Source organism: Phalacrocorax aristotelis, chromosome 6 (assembly GCF_949628215.1).
Source record: "Phalacrocorax aristotelis chromosome 6, bGulAri2.1, whole genome shotgun sequence".
NCBI classification, from domain to species: domain Eukaryota; kingdom Metazoa; phylum Chordata; class Aves; order Suliformes; family Phalacrocoracidae; genus Phalacrocorax; species Phalacrocorax aristotelis.
In genome coordinates this window covers 20137179-20154285 of record NC_134281.1, presented here as the reverse complement: position 1 = coordinate 20154285, position 17107 = coordinate 20137179, and positions in this window count along the sequence as shown.

Sequence of the window (17107 nt, the reverse complement as noted above, 5' to 3'; positions counted from 1 at the left end):
ACCCACAGGCTAGAGACCTGGAGACTAAAAATTACACCAAATTATTTCCTTCCTCCTCATAGAGCCCTTCCACTTACCCACTAATTTTAACATCAAATAGTTGCTTTGTTGCTGGGCTAACTTCTACAGAACACAAACTGGCCACTATATTGATACTTCACAGTGTGCTCTGAACAGAATGTGGAGTGCAAATAATATCTATAAATTTACTATCAAATAAAGGATTTTCTTACTTTCTGTAAAAAACAGAATAAACACAAACAAGATGGGTTCTTGTTCCACTTGGCTGTTTTTCTCATGTCTGTTCTTATGAAGGTCTTCCAGTGGTTTTCACTGGAGGATGCCCTATGCCAGGCTGCACTTTAAAAGAACTGGATTTGGTTCTAGTGCTCTTGCAAGTTAGGGGACCCCAGACTTCCAATCCTCACACTTCTTGTCTCAATTGCATTTCCTTTTTTACATCATCCCACTGTCCTCTCTCTTAGTTGACTAAAAGTTGAGACCTATCAGTTCTAGATGTAGAGCTGTAGAGTTAGCTCTACATTCATACACCATTTTTCATATTTTCCACCTTATGGTATGAGAGACAGGATATGTGGTACACAATAGGTTTTTTCTTGCCATTTGGACTTTAGTTAATAACACAGGATTTAGACCATAAAATGTATTTAAGAGTTTTCCCTCCCCTCTCTGATTTACAGGTGCAGAACTGTTTGCCTGTATGTAGAAGAAACACAGATAAACAAAGTTCAAACATACGTGAATCCTTTTTTCTCTTTTATGCTACTTAACTGGAAGAGATCTTGTACTATTTTTCAGAAACTACTTGTGAGAAACTACATTTCATCAGAAACCTCTGTTTTAGATTTGTGAAATTGCAATGAAACCAACATGAATAAAGGAATTCTGAATACCCCAAGCCCTCACTTTCCCTGGCATAAATCAAAAAAAACTCTTAAGGTTTCAAGCAAAAATTACACCAGAGGGAACCTCTTTAATGATAATCTTAATTTCTCATGGGAAAGAAAGGATGAGCAGATACTAACATCACCAGCTGATTTCAATAGGTAGTAGAATCATTAACTTTTGAGTAAAAATGTTACTAGCTGAAGTGAAAAAAAAAAAATAATCCAAAACCTGATTGTAAAAACTCCATATAGTGCACAGCAGGCAGAATAAAGGCTGATGATTTGTCACTGGACACATGACTGAACTCTAAGTTAAAGTCCAGTCTAACCCAGGTTTTAGTCCTTAGGATCCTGTTTTTGAGAGCTCTTCACTTCAGGGACAGGAAAACTGGCAGTTCTGCAGGATCTGAGCTCATCATAACCACTGTTGCTGTTGCAGCAGCTGCAGGAAATGTCCCCATCTAAGGGTAATGGCCTCATTAAGCAAAGCTTCTGGAAAGGCTCATCAGCTAGTTAAGAATTGCGGCTGTGTCCAGCTCTAGCGTATTTTCCAACAGTTTTCACTTAATATTGTCACTGTCACAAAGCTACCTCTTTCTGTGCTGAATCAGCACTTCCAGAACAGACTTGTGTTTGGTATGTAAACCCATCTGACAAAGGTCCTGGTCAGAGGTCCTGCTTTTTGAAGAATGCAAATGCAAAAGGAATTTATGCAGGGAAGAAAGAAAAAAGAATACAGGTTGGAAAAATAAAGATAAGGAGGCAGGAAATAAAGATGGAAGTGCTACCTAAATCGCAAAATGGAAGGTTAGGAACAGATTTCTAGTCCTGGTCTACACACCAAACCTCTCCCAAGGCAAATCACTTAATTCTTCTAATTTTGTTTTCGTCACCAGTGTACAACTTGCCTAACAGGAACTCTGTAAACAACTTACTGCTCCTCAAAGTACTTTGAAGCAAAAAAATGCTTATTAATAAGGATGAGACTGAGATATAAAGAAGGAGGACAGAAAAGAATGAGAGAAGATAAATTTAGAAGAATAGTTAGAATAACATGGAAAAGATTTTCAGAGACTGGAACTATGGTGCAGGAATAAGAGAAAAGCCAAATAAAATAGATTCAGAAAAATATAACAGCAAAATCCTTCCAGCCAAAACTGTCTACAAGAAATGACCACGAAGAGGCTTGTAGGTAACCTACTTGTGACCTTTTGGTCTTTATTACTCATGATAAAGGGTTGCTTTCCTAATCCAAATTCATTTTCAAGAACAGCAGATTAACAAGAAGGGGTCACTATCAAGCTGAGACTTCCAGATAAGATCTTTGCTAGCTCTAAATAATCACTGAAAGAGGAGCATAAAAGGAACCATAATAATTTATTTTTAATGCTGTTGATGGGGAACATGCAGAAAGCTAACACAGAAAGGTGCTAGAATGCTGTATTTTCAAAACAATTGGGGGTTTTATCCTAAAATAAAACAAGTCAAATAAAAATAACCTTATTTATTTCACCCTACAATACTATCCACATATAGAATTATTCAAGATAAGGGGAAAATTATCGGTTGTCTATATAGCTAGTTAAATCAGCTTAAAATACTGTATGAATTTTAAGCAGAACTGTTCCTACACACACTTATTTCAGGAGAATTTAATTCACTAAGAGAGAATTAAGCTAAAAGAACAAGACTTATTGAATCCTCAGTAACAGGGTCCCCAAATTAAGCTATGCTGTGTTTTATGATTATTCAAATTTGCTTAGGCCCTAGAAGTCACCTTATTTTGCCAAACATTGAACACAGAATGCTCATCTGCTGTGGCAGCTTATACAGCGGTTAACTCAGTTCCTTCCAAACCCAAATAGGTATGGCAAGCATTCAAGCTCCCAAATTTAAATATGTGTACATATGTATGCATACATATAAACACACAGTTTCCTGTATTTTACGGAGGAAAATACAACACAATCTAAATCCACACTCCTAAAGTCTTAGAGATAGAAATTTAAATCATAAAACGAAAAGGAAAACTTAGCAAATATTTTACCTTACTTCATCAGAGGAAGTTAAAAAGCACAGGATGTTAAGAGGAAGAATACTGCTCATGTTACACAAAGAAACACCTGAAATCTGTGAAAAACAACACAAAAATATACTGGCCATTATCCAAATCTATGCACGTGTTGGCAACAGACATTGTATCTCTTAGTCCAGCATAAAGATCTCCTGCATCATGTTTGCACAAATCTTATTAGCTGCCCTTCAGGACTGCCTGGTGGTTTTTAAATTTTTTTTTTTATTTAAAGGAACAGTGTTAGTTTTAGAGAATTTAGACAACATGGGATGTCATCTTTCTATTGCTCACAACATAATTCTCATTCATCAGTGCAAGTTTTCTTTCCTGCAATGATGAAAACAGTCCAGCAGACTAAAGCAACTCTCCATTTGATTCACTGGTTAAACAAGCTTTAGAAAGAGGAACTGGCAATATCTTCTGTTTCTAGGTGATGCTGTAAGATCACTGCTTAGTGTTCATAAGTATGCAGATAAATCTTCCCCCTTCTGGCACAGAGGGAAAAGAGTGAACCAAGCAGCGAGAAGCCTTCCAACTTCACATGTCTACAAGACTAACTCAGCAAATCTTCTTTGCTCCCTCAGATCTATTAGATATTATTTACAAGATTTGTGTGCTACCACTGCCTGTCCTGTGATGTTTTATACTCAGATGGTCATCACTGCATTGCCTGTAACACAGAACTTCAGTCTATGAGCAGGCCAGGGAAGAAAAGCCGTTCTAATCAGATAAGACAACGGAAGCATGACAGACTCATGTATTTTCAAGCATGGCATAAGAATTAACTTCAGAATATTGCTTCCATCAGTAATTTTACCCCAAATCGAATGAAAACTAACACCAAAATAAAATTAAAACCACAATAAATAAAATAACAAAAAGTAATTTTGAGCTTGAATACAACTGAACTCTAAAAATATCAATGTATTTCATATGAATCAAAAGCAAGTGACTGACATAGGAGTTGCAAATAACAATGAATTGCTATCACAGCCACTACCACTGACAGTATGCCTAGCGCTTCCCCTCAGTGCTTACTGTCAGTGTCATCACCTCCCCACCTCCCCCCACCTCTTGCAAGCACGTTTCTAATCCATTAGCTGGGGAATACATGTATGTATACTCTCTTCCTGGTAATGACATTCTGCTGCTACACATGCTGCACATGACAACAGGATTTGCCATGTTGGAAGCGGTGCGTGCCTCCCTGCCAGAAACTGTTCTGCACAACTTTCTATAGATGCTCCCTGAAATGATTGCTGTGTCGTCATGCTCCCAAGGTCAATGTTCATAACTGAATGCTGACTTTATTTTCCCCTGATGCACACCATGGAAATGCATTATATATAAATATTATTCCCGAGCAAAAGTCACTGTGGTACTTTACCCAAGCAACCAGCCAGCCAGTCAGTTTAGGATTGATTCAAATCCCCCCTTTTTTATTTTTCCTTCTAACATCTGAAGATGGTACCTACTTTTGCAATCTCTTTTCTTTTAAGATTGATTTATGGTAGCAATTTTCTTCCATCTGCATATCCATAAAAATTTGGGACCCAGCAGCAGAGCATAAGCTTATTCTAAAAATAAGAAGGCTTCACAAAAAAAATGAAGTCATATAAGATCACCCGTGGTGAGCTACGAGTACATTACCCAAAGCACAATAGGGACCTTATAGAACGCAGCAGCCCAAAAGTATTCTAGACACATTTTTATCCTTAGCAACCAGATAAAAGATTATTCTTAGTTTTTAAATCTCTGAAGGATGAAAAGAAATTCACCTTAGATTAGGGTAAATACCATGTATGAAAAGAGACAGACAAGAGATTTCTCTATGGGAGTAATTTTTCTCATGAAGTTATTCTGATATTTCTGTGGGTTTCTGTTAACTCAAATTAATGATTCATGACTGCTTTAAACATTTGCACTACTAACTTACTGGATCAGTAACAAGGAATTGAAACCTCCTTTTGGGAAAGTAGACAAAAGATGACCCACCAGCATCTACATGGAGGCTTTATAAGTTTTAGATTTTGTTTTGGGTTTTTTGGGCATGTTCTATGGGTAAAGCATAAATAATTGTCCGGACAAATTTTTAAAAAACATACCAAATATCTAGCTACTGATAATAAAGTGAATATTTAAGTGCTAATCTAAAAGCTATTAATACAACTTACTTTTTAAATGGAACCAGACTCCAAACTCCATGTATACGTTTGCCTATGAATAAGGGAAAAAGTTATTTAGGATATAAGTGCATTCCCTGCAGTGCAAAATGAACATGACCCAAACCTAGTACTCCTACAGCTGTCACCCCACTACAAGGTAGTTTTAAATTCTGTTGTAGAAAGCTCATGATTCAGGTCCTGTATCACCGATGCCATGACCACAGACGATATGGTTAGATGTGGAGTTCAGACACTGGAGCTGTCAAGTCTGCTTCTTTCGCAAGTACTAAATTCACATGGACTAAATTAATTTTTTATTTATTTTTAATACAGGCAAAATGTTCCTGGAATTTCACATTACCAGGAACTGATGAAGCCCTTCAGAGGGATGTGTGTCTGTTAACACAGCATGCACAGGCCGGTTATTTAAAAAAAACTAGAATAAACACCATTAAAAAGTTCCCTAATCTCAGAAAGTTCATCAGCATAGTTTTAAGTTCATGATTAGACATGGCAGAGGTTATGTAAGTGTCTACCATGAGAGGAATGCAGAGCCTGGAAGGTAGTTTGGTTGGTTTGTTTTTAATGTATTGTGTATGGTTACTAGCTAATGAAGAGTACAAAATTCAACTATTTGCAGAGATGCTGCAGTACAAAGAGTTCGAGAACAGTGATGACCTTGGAAAGATTGTGTTGCCCAGTCTATTTTAATGTTAAGAAATAGCGATTTTACCTTTTGCTATCTCCATGCATAACTCTCACTGAACTTCTAAGAGAAGGCAAACTGCTGCAAATGTCACAGTTGTGATCCCTCTGCACCCCTTTTATCTCTTTTATTTGTGAACCTGGACCTAAACATGCATCTTGGTTAAATCCACAGGGACAGAGGAAAGAGTGAAGACAGACTGCCTTGCTAAACTTGCATGCCAAATAATTTCTTCACGATAAGTCCAGACCAGTCTCTGATAATATTTCCTCTAACTTAAAAAAAACCCCAAACAAAACCCAAAAAACCTAAACAAACCCCAAACCCCAACACCACCCCCCCCCAAAAAAAAGAGAAAACCAACCAAAAAAACCTCAATTTAACAAAAAAAAAAAAAAAAGAAGAAAAATGCTGAGAATTGCTGCAACAATGCTGGCAGTTTGCTTCCTCTGCAGCTAAAATAGGAAAGTTCTATTAACTTTCTTTCCTACATACCTAGTGCATAGTCTTCGATTTCTCATGGAAAAAGTAAGCTTATGATTATTGGAAAACTCCGGTGAACTAGTAAGTCAAATACTTTTACAAATAAAAATTCTATGCAAGGAGGGGGACACCTAGAGGAGCACCTTAGGCCCCTGCCATCATCTTTGTAAACAGTAAACCACAATATTAAACTGCAATTACTAGACACTGACATTCACTTGGCTCAAAATATATTTTTTTGTAATGTAGTGTCAGCTGAAACTTTATAGTGCAGGCATAATTTCAGTCAAATGAAAGGGAGAAATTATCTGAATCAGTACTCTGAATTCACTTATCTGCACCCCACTGTGCCAAGAGGGCCCAATCCATGCATCTGTTTCTATTTACTCTAAATGCTCTGGGTAGACTCAGATGATGTTTCAGACTGTTATTACTAAAGACCCTTATTCCTTTGGCAACAACTTATTTCTTCAGCTGTGCTGTTGTTACATCATTACAGTTAGCATTTCCTAGTCAACTTGCTCAGAAGAAGGACCAGCTGCAAGAAAAGAAGTGGGCATTCACATTAGTCTTGGCAGCTGAACCATAGAAAAGCAGCTCAAATGTGTAATAATCTGAGTCGATCCCAACTGGAAATCTGTAGGATCATGGTCTTCTGATCCCTCAAGCTTCCTTCCTTTCTGTTTCTTTTTATTCATTCCAAGTTATTCTTCCAATTTTTTTCCTTTCAATCATCTAAGAAAGCCAACCCTTTTGATCTGCTCTGCAAACCTTCTGTAGATGCTCATCCCTTCCCAGTCTTCTAGCGTCCCAGAACAACAAATGGCATGGTGAGGCAAATACGTCTGTATTGCCCTGAGAGGAGAAAAAGTGAAGACAGGATCTGAAAAGCCTTAATGCAGCAACAGGCTCCTTAACAGCCCTGTGTCAGAACTGCAGATTAAACACGGAATCAGAGAGCATTTCCCTTCCAATTCAAAACAGTAAGCGGCACCAGCTGCTTCTCTGCAAATGCAGTGAATGAATTTCCACTCCTGAGGGTTGTTGGGGCTCTCAGCCACACTCTTGCTCTCTGGAGAAGTAGGTGACGCTACTTCATTGCACAGAGAAATGGGAGGATTGACCTTAGACTGTCTGCTTGGATACAAACCTTAACTGCTCAGTTTGACTTTAGTTTATAAACTATATTTTTTTGCCTCTTGTACTGACATAAATACTACAATGTTTAGTTTACAAACATGTCAAGGTTAAACTGGTTTTGCCCTTGCTCTACATTTCTTTCTCTTCCCAGTTTAGCATCTTTAATACATTACTTTTATTCATATTATAGGATCTACTTTTTCACATAAAATATTTTAGTAATTTGCTGGAATTCATAGGCTTGTGAGTGGGCTTCATATCCCACTGTTTAAATGTTCAGCATTAAATAAATTTATTTATATTAAATAAACAATTTGCTATTAAAAACATTTTAATGCTACTGCTTTGATTAATGTTTGCAGGGCTATTTTTTTAAAAAAATTCAGGCTGACAGGGAAAACATTTGTTGCTGCTGTTTATAATTTATAAAGTATAGAAAAACTCACCTCTTCTGACATTTGTTTTTGTTCCATCAGACTACTCCCTCTGCACACCTGCTTTCTATCTCCATTTGTCTGATTAATTATTCTAACTTCTCTACAGGCTTTGACAAGTTCTTCCTTCTTATGCTTCATCCCCATTTTTTTGCCTCTTGTGGCTTAAATCTCCATCCTAGATATACTGGCTTCTCTCAAAATGAAACAGCTCAGAAACTACCAATAAACAGTCTTAAACAGAGTAACAATAAATAGCAGAACATCTTGGCTATATACTAATTTTTGGAGAATTTATAAATTATGCCATTTTGAGAGCAGGAGCTGGCTGGTTTACGTTTCTGTGTGATATGTACTCCCATGGAGAAACAACCATATCCAGAGAGGTCTTTATTACAGCATTATATATTTTTTTTCCCCTAATTTACACAGTTAGAAATTATTATCAATTCAGAATCTAATACAAATGCTGAGCACTGTTTTCTGTATGTCCAAGTAGCACATAGGTGAGTCTCAGTTTATTTTTTTCAATATCAGAGTTGCCTGGTAGTATATGCTATAATTAATTCTTCTCAAGATTTCCACAATTATTATTCCTCTTTTGTTCTGCTTTCAGTTTGTTGAACCTTGTCAAAACATTCTGCTGTTAAGCTAAAACATACCTGTGCTTTATCACTCGCATAGCTTTTAATACAGAAACTTTGTTGATTTTTTATTAGTAAACAATTCAAAAGCAGATATGTAATCTTCACAAAGATGGGTCTGAGGTTACGGTAGAGAGGACCGAGATGGTCTGTCACTGTGACATCTAGTTTTGTGTTCAGTTTCCTTCTCTGCCCAAAATTCTTGTAACCTTTCCAAGTCTTTCAGTTCCAGATTCTCAAAGGTCAGTAAGTCCTTGAGTATCTTTGAAATCAGAACAGTGTCACTATTCTACTTTCACCATTTTGTGAGACTGGTAATAGTTGAAAAATGATTATGGGATGGGCATTTTAGAAAAAGCACAGAGAGTATGTTTGGCAGCATACAGAGGCAGAGATATAACAGTGTTATCCACTTATGTGAGGCACACCATTCATTCTCTTTGTCAAAGAGGCAGGGAAGAGAAGGTAGGAAATTACTTAAAAGTAACTTTGCACAGTCATTTACAAGCAATTGCATAGTCTTACATTATCACCAGCCAACCTTTTCTTTCACGCTTAGCTAAAACAACCTGCACTTAGATGCCCATTTGATTCTTTTGCCCTGTGGGGTTTGGCTATCTTAACAACTGATCCATTCTTTCATTTATTCATTTAACAGAGAGCCGAATCACACTTGTAGGTATGGAGATGTAGGTGTCCTGACAGAAAGATTTGGCCTCACATGTCCCACCTCCAGTTATTTCTGGTTTTGTTTTTTTTTTTCCTCCGAGCATGTCATTACTGCCTATGAGTCATTTCATTAATCCGGAGAGAAGGCTAGAAAACAAGTGAATAAACACCCTGCTTCACAACCTTCTGTCTGCACTCTCTACTTCTCTGCTAATGAATGAACAGCTAAAAAACAGACTTATCCTAATTGGGGACATTCAAAGGGACATTATCTCCTCTTTGTCAATAGCTGCTGCCTTGGTCTGCCAGCGATTACACTACATGGTCAGAGGATGATCTCTGAATGTTCACTCCCAATGACAGTGTAGATATGATAGAAAAGTCCAGGAAAACAGTGGAAATGAGCACACATGCAAATCAAAACGAGGAGCACAGGAATCTTTTACATAACCACACCTTTCCAATTAAAAAAGATTTTAAAAAGGGTGACAAACATGAAACAGCTGTGCTGTCGGACACAGCACCGTCTCCAGCACCACAAGGTCAGTTCTTTTATATGCACTGTGCTGGAATTCAGCACGTGCTTCGAGTTCTGCAGTTCACTCTGTGTGCATGGATAGAGCTGCTAATTTATCACAAATATGGAAGGCAACTGTCTGAAATGTCCTACTCCCCCTGTAGAGCTGTCAGAGTGATCTTATCTCTAGTGGCATGAATAAAGATAGAAGATGAAGGACTAAATGAGAAACAAATTACTCTAGCCTCAGTTTTGTCCTCCAATGGAGGAATTAAAGGAATTCAAGGTCTAACTTCTGCTATCATGGAAGCCTGGGATTTACTCTTCCTTGCAGTCCTACAGCTGCAGAGACAGATACAGATCAACTGATGCTCAGTGCAGCCCACTTTTCATCCCAACTCCTTTTGGACTCACAGAATCAACTTTTTCTTGCCTCTCTCAAAAGCATATGGAGAGTTAAACCTTAGGACTATTATTTTAAACTCTGTAAGGTATTTAATAAGTCCCGTTCAACTTTCAAGTATAGGAATATTGCAGTTTCTTCATAAAACAAGCATTTAATGATCATAGAAAATGTTCTAAGTAACATTCAGATTACTATGAATTATTTTCAAAATAGGGCATGACGCTAAGGCTGCTTGTGCACTTTATATCCTCTTTCCCCTTTGTTAAGATGCTAAGATGTGCTCAGATTTTTGGAATTTAGCCTAACATTTATACTTCTGCACTTCAGTGCATAGCTGAACACACTCTTCTCTGATCTGCTTTCAAAGAGGATCTATTATCTTCTATATCAAGGAGGGCTGATGCTCAACCCCTGAGCTAAACATACAGTCCAACAGAATGTGAAATTCAACATTTGGTCATTCCCTCATGGTTTCTTTTCATGCTCCCATCATACAAAGGGACAGCAGCTTGTGCATGTCCCCATCATGTGAGTGGTGTATTTCTACTTTTGTGATTACTGGTCACATATGAGGTTTTGTCCCAGCCAACCGTCACACAGAGGTGCCTGATTTAAATATGTTCAAATGCTTGTGGTAGAAACTGCTGTGTACCTCCATGTGTCCTTCTAGATGAGAATATGTTGTCCATGCTGTCTGGGCTGGACAGAATGGCTGGACATCACTGGCCTATAACACTGACACAACACATCGTCTTGTGTCACCTGGAATTCTCAGGGCTTACAAAGATGGGCAGACAGCCTCCACACCTGCTCTGAGCCCTGACAACAAACATGCTGACATCTTTGTGGCTGGCAGCATTTCAGATCGAGAGTTAATATTTTACCAGGCTCCTTGATAGCTTGCAACACATAAAGCAACACAAAATTAGCATTCAGCAAGTAAAATAGCCTTTCCTTAACTCTGTCAGACTCTTCCAACAGAACACAGCTTTCTACTTATAAATCCAGTTGTATCAGGAAAACCAGAAAAAAGCCCAAGAGCATGAGTTAAAAGTGGTCAGCCAAATGCTAACCACCACTCCATCACAGACAGGCTATTTTCTCCCTCATCTGCGACACAGTGCAGTAGACTGTATGTGGGGAGGGCTTCTAGTAACCCTGGCTGGAGGACCATGTTCTTGCATCCAGATGCTGTGAGTATGAGAGGTCCAGCCCTCAGAGCTGCTCACTCCTACTCACCATTCATATTACAGGACAGGTTCTCATCCTGTGCTAATACCTCCTCTCCTCTGACATGCACCTACTAGGACTGGGTCCACTCTCAGGGAGAGGATGATAGGATGTGATCCGCCAGGCAGCTTCCCACAAAACTGAAGTTTCCTATAAAGCTGAGGTACAGATACTGAGCAATATACGCAGACAGACAAGTAACTCTATGTCCTTTATGTCCTTTTAGCTGACCTACCATGCCTCATCTGCATGTATAGAATAACAAGGCAATTCCAGCTAAAGCTCTTCCCCACTGCCTCTCTCCTCCTCTTCTATGGACTACGCAATGTCCAGTGGCAGCTGGGAAAGAGATGACAGAGACACGAAACCATACCACATTTACTGACAGTGACAACCTTACTTTAATGATGCTGTGGGAAGAAAAAAAGTGAACTTAACAAAAGCTCAGACTGAAGTTTTTGAGGCTTTGTGCCAGAATGTATCTCTCTATACATGTAAATATGTATTTGGTTTGTACTTCTGAATTGAAAGCATTTGGGTCATAACACCTGAAATACTTTATGAGTACTTAACTTTAGGATATGTAACTTGAAAGATGTAAGCACGTAAAGTCACTCTTGACACAGAAATCATAGTCATACCAACAGAAGACTAGTATGTCTTTCTTTAAAAAAAAATATTCACTTTGACAGAATGGTATTTCTGATTAACCGAAATTTTAATTCAATTTCTCCTTTCATGTATGCAGTAGTTAATTCCAATAAAGCAAGCTCAAGGTTTTCAGTTGCCTGAATAGGACTAATTAGATTCTTCTACATTATTACTTTTACCTTTCTAAATTTTCACTGGAAATAATTTTCTGAAGTTGGGAACAAAAATCTGCTCCAAAGGGAAATATACAATCTTAGGAATCCTACAAAGAAAAGTTTCAGGCTTAAAAGAAATGCTTTAAAATTAATTTGCTTAGTACAGAATACCACCACCATATAGGTTTCACATAGAAATGAAACAACAACTCTTCATATTAGACCTAAGCTATGGGGAGAAGGTTTGATGCATATGTGTATGTGTGTGTGAATGACTGTGAATATGCTATGAAGGCAAACAATATTAAGAAGCAAAAGTAATCACTTCTTATTACTGAGTTCCTGTCAGCCAGGCATGTAATTGTTGTAAGATGTGAGATGACAGAAGCTGCAAGTGATAGCACCAGATGCTTTATGACACAGATCCATGTACTTTTAGAGGTAATGATTGCTTACTAGACAGTTGTTCCAGGATCCTCAAGGAACAGCTTAGAAACTGACTTGTGCAGGAATGACAAAGAAATCGAGAAAACATAGCTCTACCAAGTGCCAGCCAAGGTTTGAGCTGGATGCAGAGAATCTGTTATGAAACACAGAGGCAGACCTAGCTGAGTCACTTAAAATCAGGAAATTCAATTCCTTCCTACTCCTCAGATTTTAAACATCCTATAGCAAAAATCTTCAAGAGGGTTTTTTTTTTATGTTTAGAGAAGAAAGCTAAATACTGCAGTCAAGTATCTCTAAAGGAAGTACTCATGACTTCCAAAAAATGTAAAATACATCAATCTAAAAAAATTAAGGAGAAGAAAAATCAAAGGATTAAAAGGAAGATAACTAGTCCTCATTTTACTCTTTGTGAAAGTGAAGTATTCCACACAAAGACTTAAAAGCCAGTAAGAGGAAATAAAAGTATTTCTGCTCTAAGTGGCTACTTCTCAGCAAGATAATGTACAACCAACACCAAGAGATTTTGGAATAACAGTTCTATGACCCAGGACACTAGCATGGTGCTTTACAGAGCTGACTGGAAATAAGCTTAACTTCCATGGGAAACAGGATTTTAAAGTAACAAATTCTTAAGAAATGTAAACATGTTTATTCTGAATAAGGCTGAGAAACAGCAGAGGTTAAAACATCCTGTGTGGGAGCTGAAAGGGCTGATGGCTTTACTTACACCCCCCCTCATTCACCACAGCACCTTGGGTATGAGAAATGAAGTGCATCAACCTCTCGAAGAAGCCTGAGTGAGGCAAGCATGGCAGAGCTGCCTGCCATACCATCATGCAGAGGACTTCTATGACTGTGAAGGGACACCAGCATCCTTTTGGGTTATCTCTAAAGGAGGCACTCATATATACTGGAGAGTATACCCAGAGCCCATTCTCAAACACTCAAAAAAAATATTAAGCTCTAGTTGGGTTCGTTTCTTTGCAGAGGTCTTCTGTTACCCTCAGAGGGATATCTTTCCGACTATTACCCGTTGCTTGGAACTTTCCTCCTTAGCATTTTACATACAATGTAGCTTCTTGTTTCCTGCCAGGTAGTGGGATTCCTTGAAAATCTTCCAGTACTTTACACCACTAAACCAAGTTCAGAAATAAGAGACGAGACAGTACAACTGTAATTAAGCCAACAAAGAAAAAAACTCCGCATCATAGAAGGTTACTTTTGAAACAACTAATTAGATTTTTACTCAAGACTAGTGTGAAACACACAGTGATGAACTGCAAGATAGAAATGCAAATTGTCTGAAAGCAAAAAAGAAAGTTAACTTCACCTTGACAAGATTTCTGCAAGCAGAAAAGGGCTCACTCAGGCAACTTCAGGAGAGCAGAACTTAATCTGCAAAGCATATTTGTTCCATTATTAGTTGCTCTAGAAAAAGGGCCATTTATTTGGTATACTAACAGCATTTACTCAGAAGTCTGATTTATAAGCATCAAGCTGAGCCTTGCTTTAGACTACCTCAGAAAAAAAACACGGAGTCTGTATTGCATATCTATCTTTAGGGAAACATAATTATTTCCGAATTCAGAAACTGCTCTAGGTTGGAGCAGTAGCTAATATCCTAACCAGAATTTCCTTGATCATTACTCAAGTGGTAGCATTTTTATTTTAAAAAACCTTAATCCTCCTCCCCCACCAGTATTTCTCTTCTAACACATCCATTCTAATTTTAGTCTTTTGAGAAGTTTCTTTTCCAGATCAACCCACTCTTTTTCACATTTAAATAATTTTCGTTTTTTTAAAGAGCTCAGCTTTAGCAGGTGTTTCAGTAGCTAAGCAATAAGAAATGTCTTGAGAACATCTTCCATGTTTCCCAAACAAACCGCAAAGTTTTGGGAGAACAATATTAGGCAAAATAACCTTGCCGTTTAATTTCAAAACTGCAATAAAACTCCTAAGACAAACAAACAAAAAGACACCCTCCCGCAAAAGAAGCACTTATGCCCACTGTTAACAAATAAAGAAGGTGCAATAAGAAACAGTCATTACACTAGCAATGCCAGTAATTAACTTGAATGCAGTAAAATTCAACAGAAATAAATTTAGAAGCTTAACATGGAAGAAAATGATGCAACTCCTCCATTTTTTTAATTATTCAGGGTCAGTGCAGCCCCAGGACCAAGGCTGCTAAATGGTTTGCAACCATGGACCAAATAAGTACATTTCAGTGGTTAACAGTGGAAAAAACCCAGCATGCTGTCAAAACAGCAAAGACTAGTAATTTCGGCCTGCAGCCCCACTCAACTAAAACACGTTTATTATCAGATCTAGAAGCTGAACTAAATTGAGGTCACGATACCTGTGCACTATCTTCAGGTACCACCCCTCCTCAGACCAAAGATAGCCTGGCCCTTTGATGTCACCTCCAGCTATTTGAAAATTGCATTTTTTTCTCTGTTGGCTCCTGGAAGCTAAAAACACTGCAGTACATTTCAGCAATCGCTCCTTTTTGCAGTCTCAAGTAGTACAATAAAACTCACTGACAATGATGCCTCTGTGCCTTTATGCAGTTAGAGCAGACCTATGAGGTCTTGGCACCTGGCAGATTCATGAGGCAGGAAATTCTGAAATAAAGTTAATACTAGGCATCATTTACAGATTTACCCAGACAAGTGTTCAGCTACAGTCTCAGGGTTATCTTCCACACTTCCCTAGAGTGCAGGAACCTCTTCCTCCTCCAGCAGTAAAAAAGACTAACAAAAAGCTGAATCTATCCTGCTATGTCTATACAGAGGTAGCACCTGCAGTAAAAGCATAAGTTGGAATAGAATACAACAGCAGACAGTTCTTATCTTATTCTTCAACATGACATATCACCCCCCATTTCTATTCTCTTTGCCCCATTAAATTCTTCTAATCACACAGACTAAAAAGAAATAACAGAATCACAGAATCACAGGTCGGAAGGGACCTCAGGGATCATCTAGTCCAACCTTTCTGGGAAGAGCCCAGTCTAGACAAGATGGCCCAGCACCCTGTCCAGATGACTCTGGACAGGGTCTGCCCAGACCCTATTTTAAAGCTGTACTTAATACTCAAAAAACATTTTCTTTTTGAAAGATTTCAGGGAAACAATTCTTCAGCAAATGTTATTGCGTAGGATTGCTTTAACCTTAATTTTCAAGACGCGAGATGTGTTTAAGTATATACCTGAAGTAAAATTGCTTGTTAGCTTGCAAGAATTTTTAACAATATTTTTTTCCTCTGAGGTTTTGACTACATGTTCTCTGTCTTCCAAGTTTGCTTCCTTGTCTTCATCCTGTTTAGGCTTTCTAAAAGAGAATTAACTATGTTCATTCTCAGCTATGCCAGCTCCACTACTGAAAAGAGCTAGGTGAAGAGGAGAAATACTGGAACCTGGGGAAAAGAGAATTCTGGTATTTCCACAAAAAAATCTCCAAACCATGTACTTTTGGAAGAAGGGAACTCTCCCACATGTAAATTAATCCCCTGCTTGCCTTCACTCCCTTTGTCCCTGTGGTTTGTTAGTGAATGTGAAAGGGCACTGGTGAATGAGCTGGGGTGCGTGGGTGCATCCTCAAGGACACGTTTTCCTCCCATTAAGTACAGCTGAGCTGGTTCCCATGGCTGGCATCATCCTTAAGCTAAGCACGCAAATATATCAAAGCAGCTGGACATAGAATAACATCTCTTCCCTACCTTTAACACAGATTTAAAACAGTAAATGCACTTATGATTACCTGCAAGTAATTAAAAGCTTCAGTTCTCTCCTCAATAAATCTTCCTTTTCTCAAAAGTGTTTTTGTCTAAACATGGGCTAGTCTGAATTGAAAAGAGGACGGGAAATTAGATCAAACTGAGTATGTAGCATTCTCATTATCCCTCATGTCAGACAAGTCAGAAGCAGTTACATAATTGGGCCTCTAGATTCTAGGCAGTGAAGTGTTAAGAGAGAAAAGCAATCCCAGGACTCCATGCTGAGTTTTGACAAATAGAAAAACACAGAAGTAGGCCAAAAGCTTACCATTAACATTAGTTTTTAATTGTACCATGTCAAAAAAAGGTTTATCATATGGCACATGTGGTTAAAGAGGCAAGGAAGTATGTACTGCGAGAAAGGGAAAAGTAAGGGAGGAAATTCTACCTATGCTTGTGTACACATTTGTGTGGGAATCAGAAGTGCACTTGCCAGTGAGCAAGCAAGAATGCGTGTGTGTGAGGAGGACAGTGCAGAGAAATACAAGGGGAGGCAGTGGGCCATAAGCAATTGCTATGAAAAGGAATGGGGGTTGGGAATTGTGCACAGCCCTTTTTTAGCTTCTGCTGTAAAAAATAAATAGACCTTTTAATCTGTGTTCTCCTTGAAGCCTTCTCTATTGACCATTCATTTCTTCTTTCCCTTCCCAGCTCTTTACCTCTTCTATATGGCTGATGAATATGCAAATGCATAATCAGTT